Genomic DNA, 23,008 nt, shown 5'->3' on the forward strand with positions numbered 1-23,008 from the left:
TTAATATAATTAAAATAAATCTAAATAAAAATTACTATCATTAACTAAATAATTCCTATGTAAAACTAAATACCTGTAAAATAAACCCTAAGCTAGCTACAATATAACTAATACTTACATTGTAGCTATCTTAGGTTTTATTTTTATTTCATAGATAAGTTTGTATTTATTTTAACTAGGTAGACTACTTAGTAAATAGTTATTAACTTTAAATAAAACCTAACCTGAGTTATACTAACACCTAACCTTACACTACAACTAAATTACAAAAAAAAACCCATTAAATTACACAAAATAAAAAAGAAATTATCAAATATTTAAACTAATTACACCTAATCTAATAGCCTTATCAAAAATAAAAAGCCCCCTAGCCTACAATAAACTACCAATGGCCCTTAAAAGGGCCTTTTGCGGGGCATTGCCCCAAAGAAATCAGCTCTTTTACCTGTAAAAAAAAATACAAACACCCCCTCAACAGTGAAACCCACCACCCACACAACTAAACCCCCCAAATAAAAACCTACCTAAAAAAACTAAGCTCCCCATTGCCCTGAAAAAGGCATTTGGATGGACATTGCCATTAAAAGGGCATTTAGCTATTTTTCTGCCCAAACCCTAAGCTAAAAATGAAACCACCTAATAAACCCTTAAAAAACCTAACACTATCCCCCGAAGATCCACTTACAGTTTTTGAAGACCGGACATCCATCCTCAACGAAGCGGCAGAAGTCCTCAGGGAAGCCGGCAGAAGTCTTCATCCAAGCCGGCAGAAGTCTTCATCTAGACGGCATCTTCTATCTTCATCCATCCGGCATGGAGCGACTCCATCTTCAAGACATCCAGCACGGTGCATACTCTTCAATCGACGGCTCTTCTCGAATGAAGGTTTCTTTAAGTGACGTCATCCAAGATGGCGTCCCTTGAATTCCAATTGGCTGATAGAATTCTATCAGCCAATCGGAATTAAAGGTGAAAAAATCCTATTGGCTGATGCAATCGGCCAATAGGATTGAACTTTAATCCTATTGGCTGATCCAATCAGCCAATAGGATTGAGCTTGCATTCTATTGGCTAATTGGAACAGCCAATAGAATGCAAGCTCAATCCTATTGGCTGATTGCATCAGCCAATAAGATTTTTTCACCTTAATAGAATTCAAGGGACTTCATCTTAGATGACGTCACTTAAAGGAACCTTCATTCGAGAAGAGCCGTTGATTGAATAGGATTCTCCACGCCGGATGTCTTGAAGATAGAGCCGCTCCACGCCGGATGGATAAAGATAGAAGATGACGTCTGGATGATGACTTCTGCCGGCTTGGATGAAGACTTCGGCCCGCTTGGATGAAGACTTCTGCCGACTTCGCTGAGGACTTCTGCTGCTTTGTTGAGGATGGATGTTGGGTCTTCAAAAACTGTAAGTGGATCTTCGGTTTTTGTTCGTTTTTTTTAAGCGTTTATTGGGTGGGTTTTATTTTTAGCTTAGGGTTTGGGCAGAAAAAGAGTTAAATGCCCTTTTAAGGGCAATGCCCATTCAAATGCCCTTTTCAGGGCAATGGGGAGCTTAAGTTTTTAGGTAGGTTTTTATTTGGGGGGTTTGGTTGTGTGGGTGGTGGGTTTTACTGTTGGGGGTGTTTGTATTTTTTTTTACAGCTAAAAGAGCTGATTTCTTTGGGGCAATGCCCGACAAAAGGCCCCTTTAAGGGCCATTGGTAGTTTATTGTAGGCTAGGGTTTTTTTTATTTTGGGGGGGCTTTTTTATTTTGATAGGGCTATTAGATTAGGTGTAATTAGTTTAACTATTTGATAATTTCTATTTCATTTTGTGTAATTTAGTGGGGGGGGGGGTTGTAATTTAGTTAACTGTATTTAATTAATGTAATTTATTTAATTGTAGTGTAAGGTTAGGTTTTATTTTACAGGTAAATTTATATTTATTTTAACTAGCTAGCTAGTAAATAGTTAATAACTATTTACTAACTAGTCTACCAAGTTAAAATAAATACAAACTTACCTGTGAAATAAAAATAAGACCTAAGATAGATACAATGTAACTATTAGTTATATTATAGCTAGCTTAGGGTTTATTTTATAGGTAAGTATTTAGTTGTAAATAGGAATTATTTAGGTAATGATAGTAGGTTTTATTTAGATTTATTTTAATTATATTTAAGTTAGGGGGTGTTAGGGTTAGGGTTAGACAGGTTTAGGGGTTAATAAATTTAGTATAGTGGCAGCGACGTTAGGGGCGGCAGATTAGGGGTTAATAAATGTAGGTAGGTGGCGGCAATATTAGGGGCGGCAGATTAAGGGTTAATAATATTTAACTAGTATTTGCGATGCTGGAGTGCAGCGGTTTAGGGGTTAACAGGGCCGCCATCAGGGGGTGACAGGGGTGACTCCTGTCAGGGGCCCAATGGGTCAGGGGGGGGGCATGAGGCAAGAACTAAAAAAAAATAAAAAAAAATTTTGGCAGCCACCAGTGGGTACTACAGCAGAGTGCTAATTGAGCATAGGAAATGTTATTACAAGGAGTAAAGTATTAGCATTTGAGAGGATTTCTGAGTGTGCACTAAACCACTATTCACAGTGTGAGACAAACTTGGCACTTTGTTTGTACAGTGTGCGCATGAGTCAGACGGCAGATCACTTTCATTTGCAGAGGAGGTAGGACTTAGATAGCAAATGTTTTTTATTTCTTTGTGAAATTTTGGATTGTAACTTCAGTGTGGTAGTAGTTGTATGGTGGGGCCAGGGGTCCATAAAAACAATTTATTTTTTTAGCAGCAGTGTATCTATGATTATTTGACAATGCTGTAGAAATTCTATATTTAAAACCATGCAGAAATGTTTCCTCCTCAATACACAAATGGTAGGTGCCCTTTTGGCAGATATGCATTATATATATATATATATATATATATATTACATTCCAGTTTACTGCCCCTTTATGCAAGGACTTTCCAGATGCTAGGAGGCATTTTCTCTTAGATTTTTACATCTGCATAACATGTTATACTCTCAGACTAAGATTGCTCAGTGTTTGAAATGAGACAGGTTAACTTAAAACTGTTCAGTTTACACTGCAGCTGACTTAATTTTGAAATAAATATCAACAAGCCTAAATCCTGCATTTAACCAGATCTGATGGTATGAGTACCACACCAAGACCATATAGAGTACAGCATTTTCAAAATCCATAAGTACAGCTGACAGATGGGAACATTTGTACACTATATTTGAAGTGGTGCTCTTGGTTGGGGAGAATGGGGAAAAATCAAACAAACATATGTCAACCTTTTAAAAGTACTTTTCTTCATCTAGCCATCTACCCAGATCATTCATGTACAATTTTGAATTCACAGAATTATTTTTGTTTGCACATTTACAAATATGATTCTTTAAAAAGTGATCTCTTTATTTCTGCAATTTTTTTTATCATGCATGTCACACACTGTTGATTTAGGGGATGCAAGGTGCATAAATGTTTCCTCCTGTGGGTGTTTCTGTGGGTGTCTGTGTTGATGTATTTGTGCTTTGGTTTGTGTCTCTATGAGTGTGTATGTATTTTATTTGTGTGGGTCTCTCTGTGAGCGTGGGTGTGTATGTCTTTGTGCACTTTCTGTGGATGTCTGTGAGGGTGTGTGCATATGTCTTTGAGCTTTTTCTATGGGTGTCTCTGTGAGGGTGTGTGTATGTTTGTCTTTGTGTATTTTCTATGGATGCCTCTGTGAGGGTGGGTGTGTATGTCTGTGTTTTCTGTGTATGTCTCTGTGAGGGTGTGTGTGTGTATGTATGTATAAAATACAAGCAATATACAGAAGTGCCAGATGGAATAAACACAATATTGGAAATAAACACAATATTCTGTAACAGATGAACTAAGAACTGATACTCTCCTTTAAATCAGACCGCAGCCTTCTTGCAGTCTCTCCTCTGTGACTGTATAGAGATAGGTAGTGGTAATAGATGGCACAGGTAATAAATGAAGAGAAAAAGGCTTGAAGCGTACATAAAAGCCAATTAATATGGGTGCAGTATACTCACTCCATAAGTTGTGTCTGTTCAGCTGAAATAGGGTGTAACATCAGATGGCAAGAGCCCACAGGATCCTAGTGTCAAATGTCAATCTTCCCAAGGGTATCCAAATATTAAACTGTGAATGAATGAAAACCCAAGTGACAAATATATCCAATATACAATAAAAAGGATGTAGTAACTTACTCCATATATAAGGATATTCCGGCCCGGCACAGCAAAGAAAGATCTTGACAGTCTTTCAACTAAGGTAAAAAAAGGTTTTATTTGCTCAACGCGTTTCAACGTATTTCACATCTTTATCAAGAGCATAAATTAAAACAAGTGAAACAGGTAGGTTAAAACAAATGCTGACACTTTATTGAAATAAAAATATGCAGTATTCACATTTTTTTTTCCTGTGTTAAATGTAAAAAAAAAAAAAAAAAAAAAAAAAAAAGATATGTATCAAATACAAATTTTGTGTGTGTGTGTGTGTGTGTGGGGGGGGGCGCCTTCTTAGATTCCTGCACCTGGGCCCTGTGGTTTTTTAGTTACGCCTCGGCCTGACACATTCACTATAATTTTTTTGCATCCACCTGCAGATCATGCTGTTTTTTTTTTTTCACACGAACTAAAAGGTGTTACGATTGTTTAAAAATATGCAAAAATCTTATTACCCATATAGATATGGAAAACACGCCATCTGGTTTGTATTAGCTGCAGAGTTTAATTTTGCTCCCTGCTAATTTCAATCTCCCCAGTGAAGTTTCACTTTCTAGAGAGCTCTATTTCTTTATATGGGAGACAGCCCCTGCAAAAGTCAGACAGGTTTTTTGATGTCTGACCCAGAGAAGTTTTGATAATTTGTCCCTCAGTATACTTTTATTTTTAGGGACAATGTAAGCAAGATATAATAATCTACATTTAACAAAGTGGCTGTCACTAGAGAAAGCAGACTGGATAGCTGTGTATGTGTATATTTTACATAATAACATAGTAGATAAGGTTGAAAAAAGACAGAAGTCCATTAGGTTCAACCTATACAAATCTTAATATCTATACTATAATCGCGTTTGTAATGCGTCCGTCGCCAGTTGCGCACACATCCTCAAAGGAATGTTGGCGGCGCAAGCAGCCAAAAGAATCCACCTGGATGCAGAGTAGGCAAACCTGAAGCCTTAAAAAAAAAACACGCAACCACCCGCACGAAATAACTAAAAAACACATAACCGCCTGCACAAAATATAACAAAAAACCTTACCTCCCGCACGAGGTATTAACAAACACCTAAATCATCAACCACAAAACAATAAAGTAATTAACCCCTAATCCGCATATAACATATATAAAATATTAACTACTTAACCGTCAACCACCCACATCGCAATAAACCTAATTAACCTATTAACCCCTAAATCGTAAAACCCCCACATCGCAATAAACCTATTTAACCTATTAACTCTTAAACCGCCAACCCCCCACATCACAATAAACCTAATTAACCTATTAACCCCTAAACCTCCAACCCCCCACATCGCAATAAACCTAATCAACCTATTAACCTCTAAACCACCAACCCCCCCCCAACGCAAATAACTATTTTAATTACGAAACCTCCTAACCTAACACCCCCTAAATTAACCCCAATTACTACTAAATTACAATTAAAATAAAAAAATTAACATTAAATTACAAAAAATAAAAAAGTCTAACATTATAGAAAAAAAATAAACAAAATTATCAAAAAAAAAAAAAAAAACCTAATCCCTATGAAAATAAGAAAGCCCCCACAAAATAAAAACACCCCCTAATCTAAACTACCAATAGCCCTTAAAGGGATACTAAACCCAGTTCTTTCACAATTCAGATAGAGCATGAGATTTTAAGTACCTTTCTAATTTACTCCTATTATCAAATTTTCTTTGTTCTCATGCTATCTTGATTTGAAAAAGCAGTACTGTAAGCTTTAGAGCAGGACCATTTTTTGTTCAGCACCTGGGTAGCACTTGCGGATTTGTGGCTAAATGTAGCAAACCAATCAGCAAGCTCTACCAAGGTGCTGAACTGAAAATGGGCCGGCTCCTTACCTTTTATTACTGCTTTTTCAAATCAAGATAACAAGAGAACAAAGAAAGATTGATAATAGGAGTAAATTAGAAAGTTTCTTAAAATTGCATGCTCCATCTGAAAGAAAAAAATGTGGGGTTAGTATCCTTTTAAAAGGGCCTTTGTAGGACATTGCCCTAAGTTAAACAACTCTTTTACCTCTAAAAATACTAAGTCCCCCCCTAACAGTAAACCCCCCCATCCACCAAACCCCCAAAATAAAAAACTAACACTAAAAAAAAAAAAACTATTTGATGCCTCTAAAGGGACATTTGTATGGGCATTGCACTTTAAAGGGCATTCAGCTCTTTTACTGCACTTAAAAAGGCAATCAGCTCTTTTTCAAGCCCAAAAAATGATAATCTAAAAAAAAAAACACCCAAAAAATTTAAATAAAAAAGCCTAAACCTAAGCCCCAAATAGGTACCCACTGTTCCTGAAGTCCGGCAGGAAAGGTATTCTTCCAGGCGGATTCATCATCTTCTATCTTTATCTGGAGTGAAGGTGGCACGGAATGGAGTTGCGGAGCTGTCTTCCCGATGCTTGGATCCTTATCGGCGGTCCTCAACGGTGGCAGTCCTTGGCGGCGGTCCGCGGCGGTCCTCATCGGTGTGGAGGCAATCGTCCATCGCACACTGAAGATTGAATGCAAGGTACCCCATATTTATTGGGGTACCTTGCATTCCTATTGGCTAAAATTTTGAAATCAGCCAATAGGATGAGAGCTACTAAAATCTTATTGGCTGATTTGAACAGCCAATAGGATTTCAGTAGCTCTAATCCTATTGGCAATAGGAATGCAAGGTACCCCCTCCGCACCTTCGCTCTGCGCCACCGCTGAGGATCCACAGCTCTGCATCTCTGCTCCGTGCTGCCTTTGCTCTGGATGAAGATAGAAGATGATGGAGCCACCTGGAAGAAGACCTTCTCCGCCAGACTTCAGGAACGGATTTTTTTTTTTTTTTAAGATTAGTTATTTAATGGGCTGGAAAAGAGCTGATTGCCCTTTTAAGGCCAGTAAAAGAGCTGAATGCCCATACAAATGCCCCTTTAGGGGCAATAGGTAGTTTAGGTTTTTTTAGTGTTAGTTTTTTTTTGGGGGGGGGTTGGTGGGTGGGGTTTTTTTACTGTTAGGGCGTAATTGGTAATTTTTTTAGGTAAAAGAGCTGTTTAACTTAGGGCAATGCAGTACACAAGAGCCGTTTTAAGGGCTATTGGTAGTTTAGTATTAGATTAGGGGGTATTTTTATTTTGGGGGGATTTTTTATTTTTATAGGGGTATTAGTTTAGGTTTAATTTTTTTATTTCAGATAGCTTTGTTTATTTTTTTCTGTAGTTTTAATTTTTTTATTTTTTGTAACTTTAGCTTTGGGGGTTGTAGTTTTTTTCTAAATAGACTGCCCTCTGGGCAGGCTTATCGCCTAGTACTTACAATAAAAGCTCCAGTTGAGCTTAAATTGATCCCATAAGAAAAGGTGACCAATTTTCATAATTCATGTGTCCTGATACATACATAAAAACATTGGTGGCTAGAAATTAGGGGCTCTGGAGATTGAGGGGAGCAGGTGTAATTTTGTATTTTATTAGGAGGTGCAAAGTCATAAGTGGATGATGAGTGAGTTTATGGTCATGTTTGGTCTGTGGCTATGAGTATCTGGGTGGTTTGTAGTCATGTCTAGGTGGTCTATGAGCATGGCTAATTTGGGACATACCGTGGATATAAAAAGTCTATTCTTTTGGTGATGTGCAGTGTTGTTTTTGGGCCAAACATATCTTTTGGAATTATGGTCAAAAAGTTCAACCTTGGTTTCATCAGACCATAACACCTTTTCCCACATGCTTTTGGGGGACTTCAGATGTGTTTTTGCAAAATTTAGCCGGGCTTGGAAGTTTTTCTTCATAAGAAAAGGCTTCCATCTTGCCACTCTACCCCATAGCCCAGACACATGAAGAATATGGGATATTGTTGTCACATGTACCACACAGCCAGTACTTGCCAGATATTCCTGCAGCTTCTTTAATGTTGCTGTAGGACTCTTGTTAGCCTCCCAGTTTTCTTCTCGTCTTTTCATCAATGTTCAAGGGACGTCCAGTTCTTGGTAATGTCGTCACTGTTGCGCCATATTTTCTACACTTGATGTCATGATGACTGTCTTCACTGTGTTCCATGGTATATCTAATGCCTTTGAAATTCTTTTGTACCCTTCCCCTGACTAATACAATTTAACAATGAGGTCCCTCTGATGCTTTGAAAGCTCTCTGCGGACCATGGCTTTTGCTGTAGGATGCGACTAAGAAAGTGTCAGGAAAGACCTACTAGAACAGCTGAACTTCATTTTGGGTTAATCAGAGGCACTTTAAATGATGGCAGGTGTGTACTGACTCCTATTTAACATGATTTTGATTGTGATTGCTTAATTCTGAACACAGCTACATCCCTAGTTATAAGAGGGTGTGCACACTTATGCAACCACATTGCTTTTTGTTTTTTTTGTTTACTTTCCTCAACCTAAAAGATTTCAGTTTTTTTCAATTGAGTTGTACAGTTTCTAGGTCAAATTAAAGGTGGAAAAAGTTCTGAAATTATTTATCTTTGTCTCATTTTTTTACATCACAGAAACCTGACATTTTTACAGGGTTTACACTGTATGGCAGTCTCAGAGGGACAGCGAGACAGGGCTCAGAATTAGAGACTGACCCTCTCAAATAAGGACGGCTGCAAGGTTTACAGTTAATCCTAAATTTAAAAAATGAAAAACAAAACAATTTCTCCAGATATTTTTATTGTATGCCTAGGAGACGTTATTTGTATAATTAAACATATTGGCCTCTAGTTATCAACGTGTCTACTTACCTGCCTTCGCCGGCCCAATACGCCCGCCTAAGCTCGCCTACCATCGCCGCCAAGGACATGAAAATTCTCGCCAAAGTTATCAATAAATCTGTCAAAAAGACGCGCACCAAGTACGGGGCGATGAGCAGCGGACTGTGATAGTTATCACTCATCCGATCTCGCTGCTCTTCGGCTTTCTGACAGCTTTATTGACAAGCTGTCACTAAGCACCCACACTAACTACACTGTTCTACCCCCTATACCAGCGCCCCCGGAGCCCCCGTAACTAAATAAAGTTATTAACCCCTAAACCGCTGCTCCTGGAGCCCACTGCCACCTACATTATACCTAGTAACCCCTATCCTGCCCCCCCTATACCGCCACCACCTATAATAAATTTATTGACCCCTATCCTGCCGATCCCGGACCCTGCCACAACTAAATAAATTGTTTAACCCCTAAACCGCTGCTTCCGGACCCGCTGCCACCTATATTAAACTTATTAACCCCTATACTGCCCCCCCTACACCGTTGCCACCTATAATAAATGTATTAACCCCTATCCTGCCCCCCCCCTACACAGCCGCCACTATAATAAAATTATTAACCCCTAAACCTAAGTCTAACCCTAACCCTAACACCCCCCTAACTTAAATATTAATTTAATAAATCTAAATAAATATTATTCTTATTAACTAAATTAATCCTATTTAAAACTAAATACTTACCTTTAAAATAACCCTAATATAGCTACAATATTAATAATAATTATATTGTATCTATTTTATTATTTATTTTTATTTTACAGGCAACTTTCAATTTATTTTAACTAGGTACAATAGTTATTAAATAGTTATTAACTATTTAATAGCTACCTAGTTAAAATAAAGAGAAATTTACCTGTAAAATAAAAACTAACTTAAGTTACAATTACACCTAACACTACACTATCATTAAATAAATTATTCCTATTTAAAACTAAATACTTACCTGTAAAAAAAACCTAAGATAGCTACAATGTAATTAATAATTACATTGTAGCTATTTTAGGATTTATATTTATTTTACAGGTAACGTTGTATTTATTTTAGCTAGTTAGAATAGTTATTAAATAGTTATTAACTATTTAATAACTACCTAGCTAAAAGAAATACAAAATTACCTGTAAAATAAATCCTAACCTAAGTTACAATTAAACCTAACACTACACTATCATTAAATTAATTAAATAAATTACCTACAAATAACTACAATAAAATACAATTAAATAAACTAACTAAAGTACAAAAAAAAAGCTAATTTACAAAAAATAAAAAAAATAAGTTACAAACATTTCAAAAATATTACAACAATTTTAAGCTACTTACACTTAATCTAAGCCCCCTAATAAAATAACAAAGCCTCCCAAAATTAAAAAATTCCCTACCCTATTCTACATTAAAAAGTTACCAGCTCAATTACCTTACCAGCCCTTAAAAGGGCCTTTTGCGGGGCATGCCCCAAAGAAAACAGCTCTTTTGCCTGTAAAATAAAAATACAACCCCCCCAATATTTAAACCCACCACCCACATACCCCTACTCTAACCCAAACCCCCCTTAAATAAACCTAACACTACCCCCTGAAGATCATCCTACCTTTAGCCGTCTTCAGCCAGCCAACCACCGATGGAACCGAAGAGGAGATCCGGAGCGGCAGAAGTCATCATCCAAGGGGCGCTGAAGAAGTCTTCCATCCGATTGAAGTCATCATCCAAGGGGCGCTGAAGAAGTCTTCCATCCGATTGAAGTCATCATCCAGGCGGCGTCTTCAATCTTCATCCATCCGGAGCGGAGCCATCTTCAGACGAGCCTACGCAGAGCCATCTTCTTCCACCGACGACTGAACGACGAATGACGGTTCCTTTAAGTGACATCATCCAAGATGGCGTCCCTCGAATTCTGATTGGCTGATAGGATTCTATCAGCCAATCGGAATTAAGGTAGGAAAAATCTGATTGGCTGATCCAATCAGCCAATCAGATTGAGCTTGCATTCTATTGGCTGATCAGGACAGCCAATAGAATGCAAGCTCAATCTGATTGGCTGATTGGATCAGCCAATGAGATTTTTCCTACCTTAATTCCGATTGGCTGATAGAATCCTATCAGCCAATCGGAATTCGAGGGACGCCATCTTGGATGACGTCCCTTAAAGGAACCGTCATTCGTCGTTCAGTCGTCGGTGGAAGAAGATGGCTCCGCGTAGGCTCGTCTGAAGATGGCTCCGCTCCGCTCCGGATGGATGAAGATTGAAGACGCCACCTGGATGATGACTTCAATCGGATGGAAGACTTCTTCAGCGCCCCTTGGATGATGACTTCAATCGGATGGAAGACTTCTTCAGCGCCCCTTGGATGATGACTTCTGCCGCTCCGGATCTCCTCTTCAGTTCCATCGGTGGTCGGCTGGCTGAAGACGGCTAAAGGTAGGATGATCTTCAGGGGGGTAGTGTTAGGTTTATTTAAGGGGGGTTTGGGTTAGAGTAGGGGTGTGTGGGTGGTGGGTTTTAATGTTGGGGGGGTTGTATTTTTATTTTACAGGCAAAAGAGCTGTTTTCTTTGGGGCATGCCCCGCAAAAGGCCCTTTTAAGGGCTGGTAAGGTAATTGAGCTGGTAACTTTTTAATGTAGAATAGGGTAGGGCATTTTTTTATTTTGGGGGGCTTTGTTATTTTATTAGGGGGCTTAGATTAGGTGTAAGTAGCTTAAAATTGTTGTAATATTTTTTAAATGTTTGTAACTTATTTTTTTTATTTTTTGTAACAGCTTCTTTTTTTTTTTGTACTTTAGTTAGTTTATTTAATTGTATTTTATTGTAGTTATTTGTAGGTAATTTATTTAATTAATTTACTATAAGTAAAGGAAGTATGAGAGAGTAGATAATGTTGCTGTCTATGTCCAAATCTGGTGCTACCCTTAAAAAGAATTATAATAAAATTTATCAAGAGAGAAAAATTCAAATTATATATTGGTAATTTGAAAAAGCAAGGGATTCAAAAGAGCACACAGAGCGACCTTTTTAAAAATATATTCCAATTTATTATTTCCCATACACATTCAGTGAGTTACTGAGTTTGGCCAAGTCAGACAGTAGTAACCCAGGTTTAAAAAGAGACAAACCAAGGTTAGAGAGAAATAAGGAGTTAACTGCCTAAGCATACGTATGCTAGTATCTATCTATTGTAACTAACAACACAGGATATATTAAATGTATATACAGCTCAACTAGCCTACAAATTCAAACACTGTGAACGCAAGATAGATAAATATATTTCATATAAAGAAGCTAGGCAATTAATGTACATTTACAGGCATAGAGATAATAAACTTCAGAGCCATTTATCTTAAAGATGCAAAAACGATCAAGTGCTTGCAAGGATAGTCCGTATTATAGAATACGCTACAAACAGGCAATTTAGCTTTGTTATTCAGCAAACACGTAGCGGGTGCACCGCTCACACGAAGGCTGTGTGTTGGCGTCTGATGTCACAGGAGAGGAGTTTCCCAGATGTCACCGGCATCCAATCCGTTTCTTGTTCGCAAAGGGGTTTGTATGTTAACTCAGCAGACAGCTGATGAGAAAAAGATCCAGGCTTCTCCCAAATTATACAGCAAGTGCTGTCTATACCGTAAAAAACACACACTTTCCACCACTTGCCTTTACTTGTGTTATAGCTGATAGATAGGCTGACACTGTATCCGGCTAGGCAGGGAAGAATCCAGGTCTCCCCTAAATGCTGCTCAGTGAGAGCCGTAGCTCTATACCAGGATGTACCGCCACTTGATACACAGCTCACCAAGATGCTTCGCTCACATAGACAGTTGCAGGTGATAGAGAGGGATTAAGTTACACTCTCTAATTTACAGCTTACTGCCAATAGGAAGTAGATTAGGCAGAACTCCATTTCATACTGACATATGGTAGCATTAGGAAGCTAAAAGTCCCTAGTGTAACCAAGAAATGTTCATGAAAAAACAGGAGTTAAGTCGACCTTGCTCCTGTAGCAACACAAAGGAGTGTTGCAAACACTACAATACCAACGACCGTTTCACCCCCACAGCCAGTGTGTGTCTCAGGGGTTCATCAGGGTATACTGAAGTCCACACCGGACTTCCTCTATTTAAAGGCTCACCTGATTCCCCAGGTGTGCCCAATCACATGCTGACATTGCACTTCTTAAAGCTGTATTAGCATGACTACCCTTTATTAACTATTTAGTCAAAACCAAATAGATAGATATGAAAGAAGGAAAACTGGAACTAGCTTAATTCCTTAACATTGCCACACTTCCCAAAATATCAATTTAAACTAGGGTCACCTATATGGCATATACTCTATTTACAAAGTTATAAAGATGAAAATTATATCATTTTATAGGAAACTGGCATATTCAAGCTTATCATTTAGACCTGCTGGGTATCTGGTTCCTAGTTTGTAAATCCATTTGCTTTCTTTTGTAGCAAAATCTTCTCATTATTACCACCCCTTCCGTTTGTAATACCTTTGTCAATTACAATGAATTTCAAAGAATCCACATTACCACTGTGGAAAGAACAAAAATGTCTTGCCACATTGGTATCCCTAGCATGTAAAATGTCGTCTCTATGTTCTTGTACCCGGTCCTTTACGAGTCTTTTAGTTTTTCCCACGTAAAAAAACGGGCACGAACAGCGAAGGAGATAGATAGCTCCCTCTGATTGGCATTTGAAGAAAAATCTAATATCATAAGAAATCCCCTCTTGGGTGGAGAATTTCTTGGCGCTATCCATGTAGGCACAGTACACACAGTGCCCACAATGATAGCTACCTTTTATTCCCCTATCTTTTCTGAGCCAATCGGAGTTGGAGTGGCCTCTAGAAAATTGGCTTTTCACTAGCATGTCCCTTAAGCTCCGTGCTTTCCTAGCTGTCATTAGTGGTCTTTCGCCCACTACGTTTTTGACCTTTTCATCCAACATTAGGATATGCCAGTTTTCATTCATTAATGATCTAATTCCATGCCACTGGTAATTAAATCTCGTAATGAATCTAATCTGGCTCTTATCTGTATTTACTTTCTTATTGTACAGAAGGAAATCTCTTGGAGTCTTACGTGCTTTCCACAATGCTCTCTTAAGACATTTATTAGAATATCCCCTTTGGAGAAATCTAACCTTCATCAGATTTGCATGTTGATCAAACTTTGCCAACGAGGAACAGTTTCTCCTCAAACGGAGAAACTGTCCATATGGAATCCCTTTAATCAAATGAGAGGGATGACCACTACCTGCATGTAGGATGCTATTTGTGGCATTTTTCTTTCTGAAGTTCTCTGTGACAATTTTCAAACCTTCTTTTTTAATCGTTATGTCAAGAAAATTTAACTCTTTACTATTTGTTTCAGAGGTGAGGATGATGTTCCTGTCATTGTTATTCAGTAGCCCGACAAACTCATTGAATTCATCAATGGTTCCGTCTCAAAGGACAAGAACATCATCCACATATCTCACCCACATCAATATTTTCTCATTGAAAATATCATTGTGAAGTTCAAAAATGTCTGTTTCCCAGGCACCTAAATGGAGGCAGGCGTACGTAGGAGCGCACACTGCCCCCATCGCAGTTCCTCATATCTGTCTATAAATTTGTCCATCAAACGAAAAGACATTATTATGAAGGACAAACTTAAATAGAGAGATCACAAATTCTGAATGATCAGAAAACAGGGGCCCTTTAGTGTCAAGGAACTTCCTAATAGCCTGGAGACCTATCTCATGAGGTATGGAGGAGTAGAGCCCCTCCACGTCCAAAGAGGCTAGTAGTGTATTTTCATTAACCACAACTCCAACCAACTTTCTAAGAAGGTCAGATGTATCCTTAACGTATGAGGGTAATGTCAGGAGAAAAGGTCTCAAAAATGTATCCACATATTCCCCGATGTTCTCTGTCATGCTACCCAAACCAGAGACTATCGGTCTCAATGGTGGGCATTTGAGATTTTTATGCACTTTCGGCAAGATGTAAAATACAGGCATGACAGGGAACTCGGGGAACAGGAATTTAAACTCCTTAAGATCAATTACACCCCTACTTTTTGCATCGTTCAACATCTTAAATAGTAAATTCTGTATTTTGCCCAGGGGATTGTGATCCAATTTAGTATACTGATTTTTGTCATTTAGTTGACGCTTGGCTTCATTAACATAAAGTTGTTCATCCAATAAAACTAAATTTCCGCCCTTATCTGCGGGCTTGATCACCAAGCCCCTGGCCATACACAGATCTTTTAACGCTTTCTTCTCTCTAGGTTTCAGATTGTCTTCCATTTGTTCAATATTTAACAAATCAATATCTTTCTCCATTTTTTTCACAAAGAGGTTCACCGCCGGAACCAGAGAGAGGGAAGGCATATAAGAAGATTTTGGTTTGAAAATGGGTTTAACTAGATTAGATGCTACAGAATCAGTGGGAGGTTCCTCATCATTATCTAGAAGCAAGGATTCTAAATCCATCAGAGCTTGTTGGTCACTTGGACCCAAAATGTTAGACTGTTTCGATTCCATCATTAAAGATAAGACAATTTTCCTAGCAAAAAGATGTAAGTCTTTTTGAAGTTCAAATTTATCAATTTTTGCAGTAGGACAGAAAGAGAGGCCCTTTTTCAGTACTTCAATGTGAGCTAAATTCAAGGGGAAAGAGGAGAGGTTTATAACTTGCAATTCATCCTCAAATTTATGATCTAATAACCCCTGCGTGTCCCTCTCCCTCTGAATCTCCCCCTGTTCTGGGTGTATTGATCCCCTCTCCCTCTGGTCTGTCTTGTTTGATATCTCTTCTCTTTGGGTGGGTTCCCATGGGGATCTTTTCCTTTTTCCCCTTCTGTTCTTTCGCCTCCTTCTTTTTGTGATGTACCTGCATAGTTTTTTGACACCCCTAATTCACAGTCTGAAGCATCTGTTCCTGAGTCGTATGTACCCTTTTGGGACTTATAAATATAAACCCTCCGATTTTTGTAATCATCTTGATCACGTCTATACTTTCTGCATTTCCTCATTTTAATATCTGATTTTAATTTAGATACATTTAGACTAGTTTCCCAATTCAGTTTCTCAAAGTTAGGATCATTTTCAAATGAATTAACTTTTAATAGGGCCTTTTCGGCCTCAATCTTAACTTTCTCAAGTCTTTTATTTTTCCTCTTTATCATCATTTCCATCAAATCAAGGGAGGTTGAGGATAGTTTGTCATTCCAATCCTCCACAAAGGAGTCACCTTCCTCATCCTCCCTTGTATTTGTCCCTGGATCTAAAGATAAACGTAACTCTCTTGGGATGATCTTTTTGTCTATATAATTTGCTAAGCTTGCATTTCTGCTTTAATTTTTAGTTGACGATTCAGGAGATATCTGTATCTCCTGAACGCACTGAAAATAGTTACATTTTCTTCCTCATTATCCTCCCCACCAACATTATCATTTGCTAGGGAATCTTTAAATTCAGCTTCCCACAAATCATCTGATAGAGTATAAGCCATAGTAAGTGCTGGCCCGGCCAAAAAACAGCAAATCTGGGAAAAATCTCTTAAGGAGAAAATAATCCTCTCCTACAGCAATCTACTTCAATCTCAAAAAAGAAGAGGAAAATAGAATCCTCTAATAAACTCCTCAAAAATTGATAAACTATAAGTAAAGGAAGTATGAGAGAGTAGATAATGTTGCTGTCTATGTCCAAATCTGGTGCTACCCTTAAAAAGAATTATAATAAAATTTATCAAGAGAGAAAAATTCAAATTATATATTGGTAATTTGAAAAAGCAAGGGATTCAAAAGAGCACACAGAGCGACCTTTGTAAAAATATATTCCAATTTATTATTTCCCATACACATTCAGTGAGTTACTGAGTTTTGGCCAAGTCAGACAGTGGTAACCCAGGTTTAAAAAGAGACAAATCAAGGTTAGAGAGAAATAAGGAGTTAACTTCCTAAGCATACGTATGCTAGTATCTATCTATTGTAACTAACAACACAGGATATATTAAATGTATATACAGCTCAACTAGCGTACAAATTCAAACACTGTGAACGCAAGATAGATAAATATACTTCATATAAAGAAGCTAGGCAATTAATATACATTTACAGGCATAGAGATAATAAACTTCAGAGCCATTTATCTTAAAGATGCAAAAACGATCAAGTGCTTGCAAGGATAGTCCGTATTATAGAATACGTTACACAAGTTCCAATTGTGACAAGGTGTCAGAAATAGTTATCCACTACAAACAGGCAATTTAGCTTTGGTATTCAGCAAACACGTAGCGGGTGCACCGCTCACACGAAGGCTGTGTGTTGGCGTCTGACGTCACAGGAGAGGAGTTTCCCAGATGTCACCGGCATCCAATCCGTTTCTTGTTTGCAAAGGGGTTTGTATGTTAACTCAGCAGACAGCTGATGAGAAAAAGATCCAGGCTTCTCCCAAATTATACAGCAAGTGCTGTCTATACCGTAAAAAACACACACTTTCCACCACTTGCCTTTACTTGTGTTATAGCTGATAGATAGGCTGACACTGTATCCGGCTAGGCAGGGAAGAATCCAGGTCTCCCCTAAATGCTGCTCAGTGAGAGCCGTAGCTCTATACCAGGATGTACCGCCACTTGATACACAGCTCACCAAGATGCTTCGCTCACATAGACAGTTGCAGGTGATAGAGAGGGATTAAGTTAGACTCTCTATCTTACAGCTCACTGCCAATAGGAAGTAGATTAGTTTTATGCCAATTGTGGTTCCCAGTTTGTGGTTTATCTCTTGACATGTAACCTTTGTAATTGTCAGTACGTGGGCAAAACGACCAGAATGCTCAGGACCAGATATAGTGAACATGTCAGAGATGTTAAGTATTACAATAAGGATTCTGCAGTTGCAAATCATTTTAATAATTTCCATCTCACATACATAGCCAGCCTTTCAGTACAAGTTATAGATATGGCTGTGGTTCCTATCAGAGGGGGAAATAGAGCCAAGATTTTGGAAAAGAAGGAACTCTATTGGATCCTCAAATTAAAGACCCTTGCCCCTCAGGGCATGAATAGAGAATGTGACATAGATTATTTTATTGATAATTAATCTAACTTAATTTAATTTAGTCTTTCTTCTTTCTATGCACCTTCTCTATCCATGCCCTAATTTGTATCACAGAGTATATACACATAAATCATCTAAACCATATGAATTTATCACTTTTTGATTTAGCTGTTCTCTGTAGTCTGTGCTAGAAAAGATATATACTCTTTGTAGATTCATGAGAAATTTAATTAAAGTATTAATGTATTGTTAATTTTGATATATTTTTTCTATGTATAGAGTACTCTTCAAAGTTTATATAAATTCTTGCCCCTTTTTTAATAATAGGTACATGAAATAAGATTTTGGTATCAATTTTTATAAGAATAATAAGGATATAAATACCTGATGAGTATTATTATAGTACCATTACAACTTGATTAGTGTTATTATAATGCAAGCATTGTCTGTAATCTTATGCACTGTCTGTTCCCATCTATTATATTAGAAATTTTTGAATCTAATTGCTTTAGCACTCTGTTTTTAACTTTTTTCTCTTTATGACTGTGAGGTAAGGAAATAGTTAACCTATGACTCTCACAGCATAAATAGATGGGGTTTCTCACAGAGTCCCTCATCTATGATTAAGTGCCTGTAGGGGGCGCGAAACATGTAAGATTTTTTGCCGAAGCTTTTACTGCCATGTCTGTTACCTTTTTAAAGTTGTCCAATAAATTTTCAATTTTAATTGTATATTTGGTATTGAGAGTCTGCCGCCTTCCTATCTATTGTCTCTTACCTGGCATTCTGATCCTCTGCCCTCTGGCTACGGCTCTCCGTGCTATGCTGCCTTGAATTAGGAACCTTTTTTCCATACCGCATTGCATAGCGGTTTGTTCTCTGGAATGGACTTCCGGTCTGCGGGGGATTGACAGGCTGCGTTTACTGTTTGCTTCACTCTCTGTCAGAAATAGTTATCCACTACAAACAGGCAACTTAGCTTTGGTATTCAGCAAACTCGTAGCGGGTGCACCGCTCACACGAAGCCTGTGTGTTTTGGCGTCTGACGTCACAGTGTCAAAACCAAATAGATAGTTATGAAAGAAGGAAAACTGGAACTAGCTTAATTCCTTAACATTGCCACACTTCCCAAAATATCAATTTAAACTAGGGTCACCTATATGGCATATACTCTATTTACAAAGTTATAAAGATGAAAATTATATCATTTTATAGGAAACTGGCATATTCAAGCTTATCATTTAGACCTGCTGGGTATCTGGTTCCTAGTTTGTAAATCCATTTGCTTTCTTTTGTAGCAAAATCTTCTCATTATTACCACCCCTTCCGTTTGTAATACCTTTGTCAATTACAATGAATTTCAAAGAATCCACATTACCACTGTGGAAAGAACAAAAATGTCTTGCCACATTGGTATCCCTAGCATGTAAAATGTTGTCTCTATGTTCTTGTACCCGGTCCTTTACGAGTCTTTTAGTTTTTCCCACTTTTTACGTGGGAAAAACTAGGTTAGGATTTATTTTACAGGTAATTTTGTATTTCTTTTAGCTAGGTAGTTATTAAATAGTTAATAACTATTTAATAACTATTCTAACTAGCTAAAATAAATACAAAGTTACCTGTAAAATAAATATAAATCCTAAAATAGCTACAATGTAATTATTAATTACATTGTAGCTATCTTAGGGTTTATTTTACAGGTAAGTATTTAGTTTTAAATAGGAATAATTTATTTAATGATAGTGTAGTGTTAGGTGTAATTGTAACTTAGGTTAGTTTTTATTTTACAGGTAAATTTCTCTTTATTTTAACTAGGTAGCTATTAAATAGTTAATAACTATTTAATAACTATTGTACCTAGTTAAAATAAATTGAAAGTTGCCTGTAAAATAAAAATAAATCCTAAAATAGCTACAATGTAATTATTATTTATATTGTAGCTATATTAGGGTTTATTTTAAAGGTAAGTATTTAGTTTTAAATAGGATTAATTTAGTTAATAAGAATAATATTTATTTAGATTTATTTAATTAATATTTAAGTTAGGGGGGTGTTAGGGTTAGACATAGGTTTAGGGGTTAATAATTTTATTATAGTTGCGGCGGTGTAGGATGGGCAGGATAGGGGTTAATAAATTTAATATAGGTTGCGATGGTGTAGGGGGGCAGATTAGGGTTTAATAAGTTTAATATAGGTGGCGGGGTCCGGAAGCGGCGTTTTAGGGGTTAATACATTTATTATAGTTGCGGCGGTGTCCGGGAGCGGCGGTTTAGGGGTTAATAACTTTATTTAGTTGCGGCGGTGTAGGGGGGGACAGATTAGGGGTTAATATGTATAATGTAGCTTGCGGTGGGCTCCGGGGGCGGCAGTTTAGGGGGTAATACATTTATTTAGTTGCGACGGTGTAGGGGGGGACACATTAGGGGTGTTTAGACTCGGGGTACATGTTAGGGTGTTAGGTGTAGACAGCTCCCATAGAAATCAATGGGATGTCGGGCAGCAGCGAACATGAACTTTCGCTATGATCAGACTCCCATTGATTCCTATGGGATCCGCCGCCTCCAGGGCGGCGGTTTAAAAACCAGGAACGCTGGGCCGGAAAAGTGCCGAGCGTACCTGCTAGTTTTTTGATAACTAGCAAGAGTAGTCAGATTGTGCCGAACTTGTGTGCGGAACATCTGGAGTGACTTTAGAATCTGTGTCGAAGCTTACGTCACTAAATTCTACTTTTGCCGGTGTAAAGGGCTTGATAACTTAGGCGAACCAGCCTCGCCACAAATACGCTGTGGAATTCCAGCGTATTTGAGGTTGACGGCTTGATAACTAGAGGCCATTATGTGCAAATATCATCTCTGGAGCGTGCACACAGTAAATATAACAAATTTATACTGTACATGTGGTCTGAGGCATCATATAATTGTAAACATTCTAAAGAGCTTTAAATCCAAGTTGCAGAACTTTTGTAGACTATAGTTCATCTGGGAAATAAAAGTGCAGGATGGCTGGTGCTGTGATGGACTTGGAGATGAAGTTCAGGAGAAATATAGGTAATATGGTTAATGATTGTTTAACGAGACAGAGAGCACAAGCAGTTTTAAACACACTTTCAGTTTACTTTTATCACAAAATGTACTTTGCTCTCTTGGTATTCTTTGTTGAAGAGGCTACCTTAGGAGCGTGCATGTGTGTTGAGCACTATATTCCAGCAGTGCTGTCCTCTAGTGCCCCACAGTGGATAACATTGTTAAAAACATTGTTACACACACTGCTGCCATATCTGCATGCTGCTGAACCTAACTAGGTATGCTCTCCCACAAAGAATACCAAGAGAGCAAAGGAAATTTGATAATGGAACCAAATTAGCAAGACTTTTAAAACGGCATGCTGGATCTGAATCATGAAAGGATTATTTTGACTTTCATGGACCTTTAAATACATTTTTGCTAACATATATTAACTTTAAATGAAAGTTATTTTATTGGGGAATGTATGTAATTAACATAACCTTAAGGAGATACTGTTCTATAAAATGTGCTTTGTTTTAATGTGTTCCAAATGTCTTGCTATACCTACTGCAGAATATTAAATGTATGGGAAATTGTTCCTTTATGTTTATTTTGTATTTTATATAGTTATTTTTGTTCAACGTCAAGCACAAATAATGGGCTTAGCCTGCAGGTAAAGCAAAGCTGGTTATGCTATTTATGTCAAAAAACACATAGCCTAATGGGTATTAAAATGACAATTATGGCTGGGGAGTTTAATGAGTACAACCAGCTATTTCAGATATAAAAATATATGTCTCTTTCCTGCCCCCAACTAAGAGATTAATTTGTGCTATTATCTTCTTTTTACATAGCTATTCTATATAGAATAAGTTTGCTATTCATATTTTTGTATAGGTGGTGGTTTCTACTGGCAATAGCAGTTATTTCAAATAACAGAATAAAGATGCTGTTTAAATTAAATACACTCCAGCAGATAAAATAGACAAGTGTTAACACATTAAAGGAGAGAACATTTTAAAGTATAATGTCCTTTTATAGGTGTATACTTCTATTCATATGCTTTTGTCAATAGATTAATCAGTCAATAGACTAAGGGCCAGATTACAAGTGGAGCACTTAATATCACTTTCTTAAAAGCGATATTAGCGCTCCACTTAGTAATACCAGCGCACACTAATATGCGCTGGTATTACAAGTTGAAAGGAATGCGAATGCATTCACATTGCTGGGAAGCATTGCGCTCAGGCGCGCTTCCATAGGCTCAAATCGGAGACTTGTTTTCATGCTGGGACACACGGCTTGAAAACTTGAGCAGCGCAGGGGTAAGTATCGCAGTAAAGGGCAGCAATTTGTAAATATATATGTATATGACTATATACATATATATTTATGTGTTAATATGTGTATATACACATTTTAATACATAAATATATATGTATATAATCAAATACATATATATTTACAGGGAACACACAGTTCTCATAGACCGCCATGTAAAGGCAATTATTAGTGCCTTTTTTGTTTCTATCACCCCACTCCTACCAACTTTAAAGTCCCCAAACTGCCTAGAGCTTTTGTTTTTTATTTTAAAAAAATGCTAAAAAAATGTAATAAAAAACTATAATGGTGCAGTTTTAGAGCTCGTGGTAGCAAAAACCAGTCACTTGTAATAGTTGGTTAATTTTTTCACGCCCGCAAATGGGCAAATTTAGCGCTTCACTTATGATCTTGCCCTAATTGTTTAATCCTACGTGTTGCCTGAATTGTGAAACATCATGATTTAAAGTAAAGTTATCCTTTACATTAAATACTAGAATCAAATTTACTCCACATATTTTATTTTATGATTTGTTTTATTTGATTATTATGGTATAACATTTTTTGAATTTGTAAATTTTAACTTTCTCTCACATATGTATAAATTATATTTGTAAATTATATATT

This window comes from Bombina bombina, chromosome 4, assembly GCF_027579735.1.
Source record: "Bombina bombina isolate aBomBom1 chromosome 4, aBomBom1.pri, whole genome shotgun sequence".
NCBI lineage: Eukaryota > Metazoa > Chordata > Amphibia > Anura > Bombinatoridae > Bombina > Bombina bombina.